General features: G+C 37.0%; 1 protein-coding gene across 1 annotated transcript in view; it reads left to right on the plus strand.

The window, feature by feature from the left end:
• Positions 1-18,802, plus strand: part of GRXCR1 (glutaredoxin and cysteine rich domain containing 1) — a 332,675-nt gene that overhangs the window by 273,859 nt on the left and 40,014 nt on the right. The gene's annotated exons all lie outside the window — the stretch shown is intronic.

The following is an 18,802-nucleotide window of genomic DNA, read 5'->3' on the forward strand; positions in this document are numbered from 1 at the left end:
GCTTTGGAGAGTGCAGTTTGGAAAGAGAGAGAGCAAAGAGCCAAGGGACGCCAGCAGTTGAGGGGGGTGGGACTGACTACAAGGTCCCTGATCAGAGAACAAAAAGCGGCTGTCAACCACAGATGGATCCTTGCATCTTGGTTTCATTTCAAATCTGGTCTTAACCTTCAGCTTCCAGGGAAGCTTAGAAAAAGCCAGAGCAGGAAGTGCTCCTGTTTGCTACAGGGAGTTTGTGTCCTGATATCCTGTCTAGAGCCATGGCTGTTAGAGGCCGCCTGTCATCTTATGGAAAGATTAATGCAGAGAAGCCATGATTCAGTAGCTATGATGTTATGCAATCTTACTTTTAACCAGAGCTGGACACAGATAGATTCTGAACTAGAAGTATTTTGATTCAAGTATTGAGCCTCTTATCTTATACTTCAACATATACCCTGAGGTCCCAGAAACCCATAACAATGGCAGTGATAATAATGACAGAATGAATGAATGAATGAATGAATGAATAAATAAATTTTAAAAAGTACTATACTATACTCTCAGCTTATATGTGTCATCTCATCTAGTCCTCAGGCCTTAGAAATCAACTGTCTGGCCCACTGATTAAGAGGCAAGACAGCTTAGAAGTCAGGCAGCATTGTTTCAAATTCCTGCTCTGCTACTTCTGATTCTGGGAAATTTATAAATCACTCTGTGCCTGATTTCCTCATTTGTAAAATGAGAATGATAATAGAACTTTTCTTAGGCTAATTTGGAGGATTTTACTGATATATACACTATATATAGTGTGTGTGTGTGTGTGTGTATATATATGTGTGTGTGTGTGTGTATATATATATATATATATATATATATATATAGACATAGCTTGGTAGTTGGCAGGACCAGGACTCAAAGTTAGGTCTGTCTGATTCCCCAAACCCTTGCACTCTGGCACATCACCTCAAGGAAAGTGATCTTTGCTAGTTTGTTTCCTGGTGGGTTCTTAGCACCTAGAACAGGGTTTGGCATAAAGTGCTCAAAAACATATGTTGAACGGATGTAGGAATGATGCTATATTGTCTCATATTCTCTCCTTCTCTCCGAAGACACTCTTCCACAAGGAAAGAAAATCTGATAAACTCATCCACACTGCAGAGAAAATCACTGATAAGGGTTATGGGTATTTGCATTGTAACCTGGGGAAAATTCTCCTGACAATGTAAGATATTTTTCATTGTGGAATTTTAAGTTCTGTGAAGCTACACAATTAATCTTAGTGGGCGACCGCTTACTTACACAGGTACAAGGTGGGCCCCACCTGCTACTCTGCTCTTGACCAGGCTCAATGTAACAGGCAAAATGCCTCTCTTGCTATTTGTCTTTCAGTTTCAGGGATAGAGGGAGAGTGCAACAGAGGAGGTAGGGTACAGAGTTCTTTCTCGATTGCTTTGTCTCTGTGATCACTTTATTTACACACACAGTTGCCTAGAGGCAGAGGGATCACAGAGGTGCTACCTGCTGCTTCTGAAATTTGAAGCTAATTCCCCAAATCTGGAGAGAGGCCAGAGACAAGAGATTTTTTTTCCTTTTTTTTTTCTTATGAAAGGGGAATTACTTCTAAATTTATAATTCAAAATGAAGATAAACACTCCAGAACAACTTATGTAACAAATTTCCCTCCTACTACAGTAACCCCTTTATTTAGATTCCAGTGCACAGTAGCAAATGGAGTACATTGCCAGAATTGTAGAGCCTTTTCCCTACAGTGTTTGCACATCTGAAATGGAAGGATGCCCTCTGCTGGGTTTTGGCATATGGTGAAGCATAATTTTGAGGGAGGAAAAGAAACTGATGTTGGTAGTTTCCTTAACATCTGTGATGTTTTAAACAGTTACATGAAACCATTTGATTTAGTTTAAATTTAAATAAATGAGAAAAATCAAGATGTGTGAATCATCTGCACAAATACAACTGTCTTTAAGGATGGAGAGAAAGAAATAGACAAACAGAGCCAGAGAAGGAAATAGACAGAGACACAAACAGAGGCATATGGAAGCAGAGTGCGGGAGACAGTGAGATGGGATGGAGAGAGGATGAGGACATTTCACAGCTCCCTAATTTTACTGCCTTCACTGCCATCAGACCCAGGGTGGGTGGTGCCAAAGGAATTCAGTTATTTTCATTGAACGGAAGCTAATAGGGCTCCTTCCATGGGCAAGAATGGAAGAATTGACAAGGATGCTCTTTTTGCCTGATGACTGTCTTCCCCAGCCAAACTAAAAACTCAAGATGGAAGCAAGGGAAAGAAATTACTTTAGAAAACAAATCTACACTGCCCTGGGATGCTCAGTGGTGGAGGGGGAGAGATGGGGGTAGGAGCAAGTTCAGCTTGGAACTTACTTGGGGCAAGTGCCCTATTGTTTTGGCATCAGAAAAGCTTTACACAAAAAGATTGTGTTCCAACAGTTTGGACATAAATAATCTTAGAAATACCCCTAAGAAATGAGTTAGAAATAGTGTCTTGATTATGGACCAACCATAAAACTCTACAGTAAGAGTTCACAAAATCCACGTTGGAACTGAGCTGTAAAACGTGTAGAATGAATCCAAGCAGGGACTCCGGTAACAGAGAGAGGAATGGAAAGGCTGGTGATCTAGAGGGGTCTCTTAAATTAGCTGATATTGAGTTGTGACTGCTTGATAATTCTATATCTATTTAAAGTACTGTTTTATTCAATTTAAGAATGAAGGAATTATTATTGAGCATAGCTAGTAGACACACTAGAAATACAGACTCTAGGCATGTTTCTAGGGACTGCTTCCAAAATTTCTCCAATCTTCCAATTACTTCCAATTTTCCCAGAAATGGGCCACCAAGGAAGCCTCTGCCACAATCTGGAGGTGGTCAGCTCCAGTAACTTGCTGTCTTTGCCGTGGTCCACACCAGCAAAATGGATGACTTGTTCTCGGCCCTTCTTTCTACAAAATTCTCTTCCTAATAAAGTCTTGAGTGAGTGTATCTGATTGTGGTTACTAAATAAGTCACATGTGAAAGCAGTGAGGGAAAATGGGAAATATGCTTTTTAGGTTTCTAGCCTCTATACACTTCTATACACTCTATAGAACAGGAAGATATTCTAGAAAGAGACTGGATAGGTTACTGAGTGATACAAACAACAGTATCTGCCAGATATGCTGTTTTCATTTATTTTGTTTTGTTTTAACCAGCTTTACTGAGGTATAATTTACATATAATAAACTGTACACATTTAAATTATACAATTTGATGAGTTTTGACAATGTGTACAATACATTCAAAATATAGAGCATTTCCATAAGCCCCCAAATATTCCTCATGTCATTTAGCAGTTAACCCCTTCCTCCAACCCCAGTCCTCTGGCAAACATTGATCTTTCTGTCAATATAGTTTTCTATTCTTCTAGTGTCTTTGTCTGGTTTTGGTATTAGGGTAGTGATGACCTCATCAAGTGAGTTTGGAAGAACTCTACCCTCTGCAGTTTTAAGGTCTGGTTCTGTTTAATCCTTGGTGTAGAACATCATAGCCATTTGACATCAGTTTTCTTTTATGTGAAGGACTTCTTACATACTACTATTGTAGTGTGGGTCTGCTGTGGATAAATTCTTTCAGTATTTTAACGTCTGAAAAGTTTTTCTTTCATTTTTATTTTTAAAATATATTTTTGCTGGGTATAGAATTCTAGGTTGAAAGTTGTTTTTTTTTTCTTTCAGTACTTTAGAGATGTTGCTCCTCTATCTTCTCATTCACATTACTACTGATAAAAAATATGACCCCCTCCCTTATCTTTGTTTCTCTGTTTATGACATGTCTTCTCTATCACCCCCAACCCCACTGCTTTTAAGATTTTTTCTTTAGCACCAGATTTGAGAACCTCAATTATGATATGCCTTGGTATACTTTTCTTCATGTTTCTTTTGCTAAGGGTTCATTGAGATTCTTGGTTCAGTAGATATATAGTTTTTTATCAAATTCAAAAAACTTTCAGCCATTACTTTTAAAATATTATTTATACCTTCCTTTCTTTCTCTTCTTTTCAGAGGCTTTAATTACATGCATATCAGGCTGTTTGAAGTAGTTCCATAGCTCACTTTATTTCATTTTGGATAGTTTCTGTTGCTGTGTCTCCTGGACCCCTAGTCTTTTCTTATATAATATCTAATCTTCTGTTAATCCCATCTCTGTATTTTTTATCTCAGATATTGTAATTTTTATCTTTAGACATTTGATTTCTTTAAAAAGTGTATTTTCCATGTCTCTACTTAATATGTTCAATATTTCTTCTAGCTTTTTGATCATATAATAACTTATAATCTCCTTGCCTGACACTTTCATTATCTGTGTCAGTTCTGGGTTGGTTTCAATTAATTGAAATTCTGAGTGCTATTTTCCCCTTCTTTGCCTTCCTGGTAATTTTTGATTGAATTCCACATACCTGGTTGGATAAAAGTATTTTTTATTGGGATATTTTTGTATTCATATAAATATTCTTGGGCTTTTTGCTGAGATGCAGTCAAGTTACTTGGAAATCATTTGCTATTTTGGGTTTGTTATTAAGATTTTTTAGGCAGGGCCAGAATAGTGTTTAGTCCAAAGCTAAATATTCCCCAGAATGGGGACATGATCTTTTGATAACTTTACTCAATGCCCCATGAATTATAAGGTTTTCCAGTCTGGCTGATGGGAACAGGCAGTATTCCCAACTGTTCCCCAGACACTGTCCCTTTTCATCCTTTCAGGTGGTTCTTTTGCTGGCCCTGAGTAGTTTCCTCACATGCATGTAATGATCATTACTCTGTTGAACACAAGCTGGGCCCTCTGTCTATCTCCAGAATTCTCTGTAAAGCTCTTTACTTTCTGTCCTGTGAACTCTAGCTATCTTAGTTTCCTAGGCTCTCAGGTCTATTTCGTTAACTCAGGGAATCTACCAGGTTCTGCTTTAAATTCCCCTTTCCTGTATATAGCTTGTAAAAGCTATCATGAGAGTAAGCCTGGGAAACTGTAGAACTCACTTCATTTACTTCCTGCCTCTCAGAGGTCACAGTTCTTTGTTGTCTAATGTTCACTATCATGCAGACTATCCATTAAAAATCATTACTGTTTATCAAAGTGAATCATCAAGTGGTCCACTTTTAGGCAGTATAACAAAGTAAAGTGAAAATTTTCAGGCTGGGTGTGTACGGCATTTGTGAATTACATTTTTTTCTGAACAACAATGATTTATTTCTAAAAAAAAAAATCCTTAAACAAACCACAACAAACCCTGAAGCCTTAAAAATTAAGGGTTTTATCTTTTCTCACATAAAAAATGTACAGGAAGATACTCCTGGGAGGGTATAAAGTTCCATGATGTCACCTAGGACCACTTTCTATTTTATAGTTCTTAGCACATGTCTTCTACCTTGAAGGTCTCCTGATGGACCTTATGGTCCTAATAGTTGCTGAAAGTATTGACATCATGCCTGCATTCCAGGCAGGATGGGAATGAGAAAGAAAAGAAAAAAGAGAAGGGCATCCTAGCTAAAGGAGTGCCCTTGTAAAGAGTTCTTCCAGAAATCTTACCCAACTTTGCATTTTATTGTTCACATTTTGTTGCAAAGTAGACTGGGAATTGTGCTCTTCCAGAGGGACACATTGATATGTTGAAAAAAACCCAGGTTTTTCTTAGAATAAAAGAGGGATCATGAATATTGGGTAGGAAGTTAGTGTCTGCCATGCTGAACAAAACTCTTTTTGAGTAGTTGACTAGAATAAGCTCCTTCATGCTGTGTGTTTTACACTAATTGTTTCCTTGCACCAGACAACTCCGTAGTATTCACTCTGTTAATGAGGGCTGCAGAGATGGTGGGAGGACTAGTGGGAGGGAATCTTTGGTAAATTTGGTGTTTCTTTATGGGAATGTGTTATATGAAATTATAACTATTGTCATAAACCATCAACATAAAGTTAAGTGTTTTGTTAGGTCTTGAAACTATTCTGTCTTAAACCTCTTGAAAATATTTACCATATACTTGTGAGAAGTGGTTTTTAAGTGTTGGAGTCATCTGCTTCTTTGAAAACCTGTTGAAAGTTATAGACCTTCTCAGTGTACATAGACACAATCTTCTTTAAATATCAGGGCTTTCTGAGAATGTATCCCTAGATAATTAACTTTTCATTAAAAGGAGTACTTTGGAGATGGTGCCTACTGAAGTGTACACCACTTCTTGGTTGCCTTTGAGTATTTTATCTAGTAAGCGACCCACTTCACTACAAGTAATTACCATCATATCTAATTTTGATTTTTTAGCATTTAATTGTGGAATAGGTGAATTTTAGATCTTTATCTTCTCTTCCTTTTTCTTTGCAAGTCATCTTTTTGGTCATTTCCTTGATCATTAACAATTTCAACAGAGATCTGGATGAGAGAAGAATCCCCTGAGCTTTCAAATTTACCCCTTTTTCTTGGATCTTATTTGGTAATAGACACAGCACATATTCAATCTTCAAGCCTCCTTATTCAGGATCATGAAATATTTGTTTCTGGCCTGTTCATTCTACTTCAGAAAGTATGGGATGGGGAAGTTTGAAATCTAAGCTTTAAGTCAGGTTCTTGGAATTTAAATGAAGCAGTACTACTCTGTCATGTGATTGCTTTCTTGTCCTTTTTTCCTGAATATCTGAGGATAGTTTTTAATAGCAACAACAACGACAATGATAGTAAAAGCTAACTTGAATGATACACTCTGCTAAGCTTTCTACATGCATTATTTCTTTGAATAATATATTAAAATAAAAATGTCAATAACACCCCTCTCATCTCTCTCACCTCAAATTTTGTTAGAGATATTAAGAAACTTAGAGAGTTTAAGAAAATCTTTAAATACCTTCAGATCATAAGCCAGGATTCAAATTTAGGAGTGTCCAACTCTAGAGCTCAAACTCTTTAAATTTGAGTCATAAAGTTCCTTAACCCTTATCTCCAATAGCTTTCAACTCCACTCTTTAGCAGCATATTTACATCCTGAATTACTTCATCATTTAAAAACACTCCACATTCAAGATCTTGAACTTAGAAATGTCTTGCTCTGACCATAATTTTCTGTCCTTCAATCTCTTCCCTTTGTCTCTCTATTGAACTTGCTCTGTCATCATTGGTATTGTTTATACTTTCTCCCTTTCCATTTCTCTGAGCTTATAAGCACACTTTTGGTTTCACTTGTTTCCCTACCATTCTGTATTCAGGAATATAATAATATCCAGTCTATTACCACTTGGCGGACCAGCTTTCTTAACATTCCACATTTGTCAGTTCCTAGTCCTATGCAACTCCCTCTGTTTTTTTTCTCTTATTCCAGCACGTCAAGGGCATTATTGGAGAAAATCTCAAAATTATAGTGAAGAAGTCTACAACAAAGTTGTATCATCAGCATTATCTAGGCCCATTATCTAATATGCTTGGTAATATCTTGTTGGCTTTCTGTTGTGGTCCACATAACCAACTGCTTTAAATGTTTTCTAATTTCCCCCAAACAGAAGTCTCATTGCCATTTCCTGTTCCCTCTTTTTCACATCCGTTATTATCTTTCACTTTTTCCAGTCTTCAAGTCTATTTATAGCTACAATCTTGTAGGGTATGTTAATTTTTTAAAACAGATATTTTACTTCAACATTAAAAAAAACACAGAATACTTCTTCATTATTAATTTCTTATTCCAATTCTCTGGTTTTGATAAATGACCCCACAATTCTCCCAGTCACTCAGACTCCACATCTCAGTTTTCTTTGACTCCACATCTTTCTCTTCCTCATATCTATTCACTTGCCAAGATTTACATTGTATTCTATGGGATCTCAATTTTCACATTTTGGGAGCTCCTCCTAGAAAGTCATGACAAAGCAAAGTAGAAGCAGACATCTGGATGTAAGAGTAAGCTCTTTGTCTTACTGGTATGGATGTTAGTCAAGTTATTTAATCTCTCTAAGATGAAAATAATAAAATACTGATGACTGGGTATTTTGAGAATTAAATGAGATGAAGCATAAAAACAGTGCCTGGAACATGACACACACTAAGTAATTCTTTGCTAATATTATTATGGCAAGAGCTTTAAAGAAAGCTTACATTTAAGGTCTAGAGGTGGAAAGAGATGGAGAGAATAAAGAGAATTAAGATAGGATTGAATCAATAAGTCATGAAAGGAGAAAAGGTACAGAGACTTATTGAGTCCACCCTCACATTTTAATTGTCCAAGTAGTCTGATTCGTGGCGGCAGGATGCCGCATAGCATTTGAACTTCTGGATAGTGGTAATGTTTTTAATATGAAACAAGCATCAAGGTCATGTTTCAGATACTAGTTTCATGTGAGCTGTTACGTGGGCTATTAGAGATATTCCATCACCATTCATGATAGTTTTCTATGAATATTAAACATAATTATTGAAATAGTGTTATATTTTTCAGTTTTAATACCAGGTAATTAACAATGCTATTTAAAATATACTGATAATAGTTTATAACATATGAGATTTAAAAATTATTAACAACATACCTATTTCCTCTTAAAATGAAACAGAAGACCTACATATAAGACACTATACCGTCATCATAAGACACTATACCGTCATCAATTTTTCCTTACAATATGAAACTTTGAATTTTTCCCCCTCTCTCTTTTTAATAGTAAATCTAATTTTACCTTTATTCAACTCACAGTGAATTTCATTATATTAAAACATGAATAGGTGACATCTGATTTGCTCTTTATTTCTAGAACAAAACTAATAAATTTAGCATGTGTGCCCAACTAAGAAGTAGAGGAGGTGAAAGAGTTAATGCTTTACGTTCTTCTGTTAGCACCTCCCCTCTCATATTCTCTCAGATTAAGACCAAGTTGGGAGACTGGTGGGACAACTATTAAGATGAAGTTGCAGAAGATCTACTTAATTATTAGGCTTTGTAAAGACAAATGTGGTAGATAGATGCACACAGAAGTTTCATACAGAAGCATAGAATCTTGGATTTGGAAGAAACCTTAAATGTCATCTTGTCTAATGTTCCTCTCAGTGCAAAATTCTTTCTACCATATCCCTGGGCAAAGATGAACAATCTTTGAACACACCCAGAGACAACAACCTCATGAGAGTCCAAGCCAACCTATCATATTGTAGTACTCCTGTAAATATTAGAAAGTTCTTTCTCACGTTGACAACAAACCTGCATCTAACTTCCTTCACCCATTAGTCTTAGTTCTTCTACCTAGAGTAATTCGAATGAAAACTATTCCCTCATCCTCTTAACTAAAACTTCAGGTACAAAAATGTTGGCAAGTTTTCTCCATGGTTTCTTTAAAACTTACTCTTGTCGCATGATTATCTGAGCTTCGACATCATAATTATTCTCCTTAAGACATATTCTAGTCTTCAAGTGCAGCACCCAAAACTAGAAACAATCTTCTAGATGATTATCTCCCCGAATAGGATCTCTATCCCTCTATTAATGGAGCCTAGATTTACTTTAAGCATCTATATCATACAATTAATTATACTGAGTCTGAGGCCAGTTAAAAGACTCGTGTAACTTTCATGTGAACTATTTCTCAAGTAAACTCCTAATACCCTTGGTTTTTTGACGCATTTTACTAGGTCCCAAGACCTCTTTTCCATGGATGTGTGGTTACTAGGCAATAATTAATACCACAAGAAATAACATTTTTTTCTGTGAAACATAGCCTATGATTATTTTTTTATACAGCAGTTTCCTATTAGTTATCTACTTTATACATATTAGTGTGTATACGTCAGTCCCACTCTCCCAATCCATCCCACCACCACCGCCGCCCCCTCCCCCTGCTTTCCCCCCTTGGTGTCCATACGTTTGTCCTCTACATCTGTGTCTCTATTTCTGCCTTGCAAACCGAATCATCTGTACCATTTTTCTAGATTCCATATATATGCGTTAATATACGATATATGTTTTTCTCTTTCTGACTTACTTCACTCTGTATGACAGTCTCTAGGTCCATCCATGTCTGTACAAATGACCCAATTTCATTCCTTTTTATGGCTGAGTAATATTCCATTGTATATATGTACCACATCTTCTTTATCCATTCATCTGTTGATGGGCATTTAGGTTGCTTCCATGACCTGGCTATTGTAAATAGTGCTGCAATGAACATTGCGGTGCATGTGTCTTTTTGAATTAGGGTTTTCTCCGGATATATGCCCAGTAGTGGGATTGCTGGGTCATATGGTAATTCTATTTTTAGTTTTTTAAGGAATAGCGTATGATTTTTAATGACTGTCACTCTCTTTCTGTAAGCAATTCATTCTGGTGCTAGTACCATTCCTTAGATCAGGAAGCAAAGAAGTTACCAGATATCTCAAACTTCCATCTCCAGAGAAATATGGCCATGGGACTGGAACAAACCATAGCCAAAGTTTGGGCACTATGATGGAAGTAGTTGTATCAGTTAGCTTTTGCTATGTAACGAACCAACCCAAAACGTAGTGGCTTTAAAGAACTGTTTTGTAGACTGCAGTGTTGGCTGGGCTTGGCTGTCTTTTGTGGTCTGCTGGTGGCTTGGCTAGAACTGGGTGGTCTAGGATGACTTCCGTTACATATCTGGAAACTGGCTTCTCAGATTTCCTCTTTTCTAGAAGACTAGCTGGGGAATGTTAAATGGTGGCAGTGGGGTTTCTAGCAATGAAAGAAGGCAAGCCCTAATGCTCAAGCACATTTCAAGCCTTGGCTTGAATCATGTTTGCTTTTGTCCTGTTGACTAGCACAGGTGACATGGTCAGGTTCAGATTTAAGACTGTGAGAACAGACTCCACCTATTGATGGGAGGACCACCCGCATCACATTGTAAAGGGTGTGCATAGAATGAGGCATGAACAAACTGGTGGCAGTTACCCCAACAATCTACCAAAGTGCAGAACTTCAACATCATCTAACCCTGGCTTTTTGCCTAAGTCATGTGTGCTCACTGATGTTTTCATGTTGGAGTATTGCATACTTTTGATATCCTAAAGCTAGTTACTTATGCTTTAGCACTCCATGTGCCCACAAAATATTTGTAGAACAGTTTGGCATTCACTCACAGCTGTGTGGAACTAAATCAACATACCAAATCCCCTTCAAATTTCCAGAGTCACACACCATCATCTTGTTCCTTTAACAATCCTGTAGCCTCACCAGTAGCATCTTGTGATATCCTTGGTCCATTGACCAAATCTTTGCCTTTTGCCTCACTGATTTGTTTGTCTGTCACTTATTCTCACAGAAGAAATGCAGAAGTGCTATGATTATAATTTCTTCATCTCATATTTTGGGTGCTGAAATTAATTCAATGATATGAAAAGTCATATAGTAGTAAGTATCTTGAAATATGTTTATGCACCATTCAACTTTCACTCCAACACTTAGAATCAATTAAAGAGAGGAAACTTTTGAGGCATACTGGCACTAAGTATTCCTAAATTATAGGCCCAAGGAACAGCTTCATCTATACAGTCTTTTCTTAATATGTATCCTGGCTTTGATACTCAACCAAACTTGGGTCCACTCACCTGTGTGCAGTAAAGCCAATCTATTGACACTGGGTGTGGCGAAAGAAAGTGCAGCATTTATTGCAAGGCCAAGCAAGGAGTATGGGCAGCTAATTCTCAGAAGACCTGGCCTCCCTGGTGGCTTTCAGGGGAAGGTTTTTAAAGACAAAGTGAGGGAGAAGGTCATAGGATGCCTGATCAGCTTGTGGACATCCTTCTTTTGGTTGGTGGTGAGGTAACCAGGTGGTATTTCGAGAGTCAACATCACCAGTCTTCTGGTTCCAGCCGATCTGGGGTCTACATGCTAGTGGCCAACAGGCAGTTGACTTCTTCCTGCCTGGTGCAGGTTTCAGTATCTGCAAAACAATTCAAATATATGGCTCAGAATATAAATCTATAGTCCTGGAGGAGGAACTAAAGATCCTTGACTTTGTATTATGGCTAAACAACTATTATCTGTCTTGCTTGACTGTTTGCCTTTGTTTCTTCATTTTCTTACTTCTCTGATTAAATTTGCCCTTTGGAACACAGGGAAGGCCTAATTGAGGAAGTTTTTCTACAAACGAGAGGCAGGCAGAGGACATGGTAGGATCTGTCCTGTGAAAGCTCCATAGCATCCTGCTCAGTTACAGCTTTATCATTTTACAAATTTAAATCCATTGTCACATTTGCCTAAGACTTTGCCACTTCTAGTTTTTCCTGCTGTAATTCTCTGTGTGGCAGGATACTTATAAAGTGTCTGGTAGGTTCATCATTTAATTATTTGCATATGTCAGATCCTGAGTCTTAAATTTGGTCCTTTGGACCATGGCACTATAAAAGTACAAAATAGTTGTGTCTATCTTCAACTTGGCCACAAGTTAAAAGAGGACACAGAACATGCCACGAAAGGGCTCCAGGAGTCAATTTACCTACATCTCAATTTAGATATAAATTGCTAATTATTCTCAATCTGACTGAAAAGAAAATGTATTTGTGCATAATCAGTGTTTTCTTATTTGGATTTAAAGATGTAATATAAACATTTAAGATTTTTTTTTTAATTCTAGAAAATGCATAAAAATAAATTAATGTACTATTCTATGAGTAGCTGAAAGTTAATAGAAATTGTAATAAGTAACCATTTCTAATAGAATTTGAAATCAGTATCTCAGTAAGGAAAACTTTGGTTGATAATGAACTCTATTTCTACTCTTATGCACTTAGAGACTTAGTATCTTCTCAACCACCAGAGGGCTCTCACGATATAAGAAAATATATTAAATATATAAGAAAATAAATGAAAATAGAAGTCATTTTTGATATACCTTTTTTTTTTTTAGTGTTCAGTTAAAGTTAAATATCTTAAATATATGGATTAGATACAATATTTCTAATCCAGATTTCCTGTCAGGAAAAGAACAAAATTAGGAGGAACAGTTGAAACTTGACAATTCGAAAACTTAAAACAAACGTAATAACTATTTTACTATTTGGGGGCCTAAATCCTGAATCAAACGTTTATACCATTCATTTATGTTTTCACTGGAAAAAATTAAAGGAAAGTGCATGTATTTTCTCTGAGAGTTTCTGGCCCTTAGGGCCTATTTTTCTGTAAACATCTAGTTTGTTACCTTGATATCATATATGATTACAGCTGAGCAAACATCTCACAAGGGATTCGACAAGGTAAATAGCTCCTGTGCCAAGTGGCAGGCTTCCTTAGGCTCAGGTAGGATTATGATACACTGTGTTGTGGTTTTATTTTGTTTTTAATCACTCCTTGGACTCCCAGTTTGGTCGAGCTCAGCCCAAGATGCCTCTATCTCCCAAAACAAAAATTAAGCTAAAGATCTGACCATATGTTTGGTTCTGATGATGTTTATTCTCTGGATTAGATTCAAAGAATGAATAGAGTGAATCAAATGAAGCAAACCACTTGTCCAGCAATGAGCCCTGAAATACTGAAGCGAGGGGCTCATCACAGGCTTCCTCTCTGGATTGTAATCAAGGTCAGCCTTGCAGGAAACCAGCAAGGTTCAGTGGCCCCAGGGGCCAGTACTCATCCATTTGTTGTGAATTTTGGCACCTCTCTTAGACTCATGTGGCCTGTCTGAGGGACTGAGGAGGCTGAACCAGAATTAGTGGTTATCAAATTGTTCTCTGTGGTTCCCTAGAGGTTCCTTTGACCTTTTCTTAGGGGACATCTGATGGGTGGTGTGAGTGGGAGGGATTTCAAGCTCTCTTCCAAACGCTAAACTAAACCCTCAGATGCACACATGTTACTGTATTCCACATACAGTTTCCCTTGAAAGATTTGAAAAAACAAAAAGTTCAGCTGAAGGACTTGGGAAAACAAAGAAACAAATGTCTCAAGTTTTTTTCAGTAGTTTTATAGTATTTCAATTTCTCTGGAACTTGGGGCCATATTGCTAAAATACAGGGTGGAAGTGGTGATCTACAATCAGGTGGGGCAGGTTTGGATATGTCTCTTTGCACAGCCTCCAGGCTATAGTGAAAGTCATCACCCTGAAAAGCCTAGAAGGAACAAGGGGAACAGTCATGAAGCAAACACTGAGCGCCCTCTGGGTTCAAAGCATGATGCAATATTTAGGATTCAGAGATTTTACATACACAGTCTCTGCCTTCTAGGCTTAAAATTTAAGGGGCATGTGTTGGGGGGAGGGGGAGTATGGACACATATCACTCTAAGCTAGTTGTGCTAAGTGCTAAGTTAATGGTAAAACAATATTTATTTAGAAGGAGGAGAAGAGAGACACATTTCCATCAGGGCAATAAGGGAAGGTTCTAAGAAGGAGGCAGCATTTGCGCTGTGCTTTGCAAAGTGAGTAGGATTTCAATAAGAAGTGGTGGCAATGTGCTCCTAATTCAATGCCACATGTGTGCCTAGCATAAGAGATTTCTAGAGAGAAATCTAGTGCTATGCCTAACTTGTGAACATCTTTGATTCCTTCTAATGAGTTGTGATTCAACTGAGTTCTGGGAAAGATGTAGGTGATGAAATGCAAGGCAAAAGAACCCCAAGGGCTCACTGAGGTTTCCTTGAAGAAATAACAGATCAACTTAGATCTCTGTAAAATGTTAGTACCTGAGGAAAAAGTTATGAGCCTTCTCTGACATATAGCTTAACTCCATACTGATTGCATCCAGTTTCCTTGTGATCTGTCTTTCTTTGAGGTTGCCAGATGGAAAACCCCAAAGGCATTGGAGTCCACCGAGGGCAGGAGAGTTCTTCCTTGTTCTTCTTATTGGGGTCCTCAGATGTCACACATTTTTCGGAGTGTGCTGTGCTCTGGAGCTTGAAAGACCTTCGTCTGAGCTTCAGTCTTTTAGTTTTCCCTTGAGTGAGTCAAAAGAGTTTACACATGTAGCCAAGGGTGTGGGAAGGTGGTTTGAAGGACCTGGGTGTAGGAGAGTGCCGTCTCTGCAATGGGATGTTTGCTGAGAATCCTGGCTCCACTCTGTCTATTGTGTTTTGTCCCTGGGGTAAAAAGGGTAAGATCTACATTCTCAGATTTTTTTACAAGTAAAAAGGAGAAATAAATCAATTCCACTCTGTCACTGACTGAGAGCACTGATGCAGAATGACACCAAATCCTAGTCCTTTCTTAGACAAATGATACAATAAAAGTAACAGTATGTTTTTTTCTTGAAGACTGTTAATCCAGTCTACTCTTTCACTTCGGGTAGTGCAGAACTCAGGTTATTCACAATAAATATTCTTTCAACGTCACTTTTTTCCTAGGTTCAAAAACATATATTTAAAATGCATTACAATTCATAGTATAATAAATTGTTATAATATTAGGATTGAAAATATAATTGAATGTTCAGTTATATTTTTATTTTGTAGAAAAAGACTTGATACATTTTCCTGAACTTCCCATCATTGACTAGTTGAGTACATTTGAAGTGACCAATTAATAAATGAGTGAGAACCTGTTATGTGCTGTGCTGGACCTTTTGGGGGATTTAGTAGCAATGTAAGCTGTAATGTTTGCACACCAGAAACTTGTAGTAAGACTGTGAAGACAAGAGTATATATATATAGTGAGAGAGAGCATATACATAGTTATTTTTTTTTCTTTCAGATTATAAATGCTATAGGACATCAGAGGAGGAAAAGATTAATGAAAGGTGGAGTTATCTGGAAAGACTTCTTGTGCTCATAGAATTCCATTCTTTTGTAATCCAACTTTCTATAGATCTAACTCAGCTTTCCGATAGAGTGACCTTGAGCCTATTGATTTAGCACTCTTTCCAGAGGAACAATTGTATCTTCTTCAAAGGATTGTTTTTTAGGTATTCTTTTAAACAATGGAAATATAAAAATGATACCATCACAATTTCTGCCCACAAGGAACTCACAGTTAGTGTGAAGGTAGACACGGAAATGAGTATGTATCTCACGGGGTGAAAGCACGGTAAAGAAGTATGTACTAAGTCAATATATTATGATATAAGAGGACCTCAAGAGTGACTGTGCCTGAGATACTCAGGGTAGGTTTCACAGAAGAGGAAATGCTTAGGTTTCACAGAAGGGAAAATGAGATACTCAGGGTAGGTTGCAAGAAGAGGAAATCTTGCTTGATTAGAAGTTTATAAAGTAGGCAGAGGCAGTAGCAAGACAAAAAGTAGAATGTGCAAACTTGCAGGGATAGCCATCTCTGAGAAGCTTAGAGTAACTAGGGTATCAACCGTGTTTCAGTTATCAAATTCTTTGTAACAAGTCATCCCAATATTTAGTGATTTAAAACAATAATTTATTATTTCTCACAATCTCCTTTCATCATCAAATACTTATGGTGAAGTATTATATTTTAGTTTTTATTAATTTGGATTCATATATTTAAATATATAGAGATATATTCATGACTTTTCTAATAATCATCTTTGACAAATTAATGCTTTTTGGCTTGAATTCTTCTTTGTTTTATATTACTATTTACACAACCCACTCCATATCTCCCATGTTTCATTTATGTATTTTCTTTTAGTTTGCCTATATTTCTTTGCTTGTAATTTTGCTTTAGGTATCTCTTTTGTAAACAAAAACATAATTGGATTTATTTGACATAATCTGTGAATCTTTATGTCTCAGTAAGAGAATTTAACCTACTTAAATTTATTGTGCTTACTAGATTTGTTTTTCCTTAGTGTTATCATTTGATGTTTTGTGTATTTTGTTTTTTTTTTTAAAAAAAACCTCCATCTTTTAAAAATGTACTGTGCTTTCTTTTCAGTCTAAGAAAAACAAAGAGGGAGATTGAATGTGAGCTATTTGCAGCAATACATTGCCTCTTCTAAAGAAGCAGCTACTAGCCTTAATTATGAGGCAGCTCACACTTATAGCTTGTGAGCCAAGTGTGCATGCCACCATCCCTGCTCAGTGTTTGTGTCAGAAGCCCTTCGCTGTGTAGCTGATACTGTACAACAGTGTTTCTCAATCTTTTTATTTTTCGTTATTGACCCTTATCTGCTTGAGTACTATATGTACATCTGTGATTTATATACAAAAAGAGTAAGTTTTTGATATTCTTTCTCACCCTTAAGAATCAATTTTCACCCACTTGGAGACAATGCTGTGCTTACTGAGAATACATGCGGTACAGGGAGTTCCCCTGACTGCCACTTACCTGTGAATGGGCAAGTGTTGGTCATGTGTTTGAAGTTATTTCCCACTTTCCCCCCAGGCAGACGATTCCTCTTTATGGCAGATTCCGTGGAACATTCAGTCCTGTCTGCCCTCCCTTTTGCAGCATTTCCTTTAAGCACCTGACACGTGGATGTTACCTTGTTCTAGTTTTTAAGCACTAAACCAAATGCCTCCCCCCAGCTCTTATATTCCTTTTTCTTTTCACGGGGAATTTGGTAGTGGAGGATAGAGGAGTTAGACTCATGGGCTTATGTCACCAGCTTACCCAGAAATCCATTTCCCTGTTTCCTAACAAAATTCTGGAATACAACCATAAGCTTGGTATTAAAATGAAACTGAACAAATAGCCTTCTTCAGAGAGCTAAATAATTTATTATGATTGATAATTAATAGTCAGGAGAAAGGGGAGTGCTATAAGTCAAGGCTGGGATAATCATTTTATTGGAATGTCAATTTCTCTGCACACCACAAGTCACTCTTCAAATTGATTACAACACAGATGACTAACTTAAGGTGATTTTGTGCTTTACATGTTATAATGTAAGCTGTATTATGCTGACTGCTATTTTTTCTACCTTGAAATTTGTCTACACTTTATTATCCAGATTCATAATTTTCATTTTTTTCTCTTGTCACAATTTCCCTGCTTAGATTCCACTATTAGTGTGGAAAAGAGTTGAAAATCAGATTTGTTTACATTATATTCAGTCCATTCGTAGTGGATCGTGCTATTGCTTCAGTAACCTCAAAGCCCTTGTTTTTGTTTTATTGGGACTCAGAAGCTCATAATGTTTGGTAGCTTAATTCAGGCGAATAACATGCTGAGAAAATGACTTTGCATCATCTATAGCTGTCAGGACAATCAGAATATTGAAGTGAGGTGATTGTGGGTGGGGGTAAAATTCACATGTTTTAGTATAAGTACTTAAATTAAATTAATAAAATATAATTAAAATGGGTTTCTTAAAAAGATTTTAAAACATTTTTATAAAGATGTTAAGATTTTTGTAGTTCTTTTTGTTTATCTGTTTAAAAAATGTCTTACATTTCTTCATTATACTCCCAATTTGGAGAGAAAAATAAGAAAAATGTATTTGTTCTTAAAAGTTGTTTTTTTTTAATCCTTTCCTTTCTTAGCAAACATTCCACATACTACACTTTATTTCAGCTTTAAATATGGCAAATGCTGCTTTAATCAATGGTGGGATTTCCCCTCCCTCCCTCCCTCCCTCCCTCCCTCCCTCCCTTCCTTCCTTCCTTCCTTCCAGCTAAAGAGTGTTTTTCCTTTCACAGGCAAAACATACATGAAATTCAAGGAACAGCTGAAAATGTGCTCCTGGCCAGATAGGAGCACTTCACTTCCGTAACATCTCAGAAACACTCCCTTTATCTTCTTCACTGTCTCCTTCTTGCTTTTCCTGGACTCTGGGTTATTAATTCCTTGATGCATCTCTGCTTGAGGTGAAAAAGTGGGAAAATATAGTGAGGGTATAGACTTTTACCTTAGCCTATTGTGTCAACTTCTGAACCATAAGTTCTAGTTTTCAGTGACTTATTTTCAACTGAGAAATATTATTAGGATCCAAGTAAGTAT

This window comes from Eubalaena glacialis, chromosome 5 (assembly GCF_028564815.1).
Source record: "Eubalaena glacialis isolate mEubGla1 chromosome 5, mEubGla1.1.hap2.+ XY, whole genome shotgun sequence".
Classification (NCBI taxonomy): Eukaryota; Metazoa; Chordata; class Mammalia; order Artiodactyla; family Balaenidae; genus Eubalaena; species Eubalaena glacialis.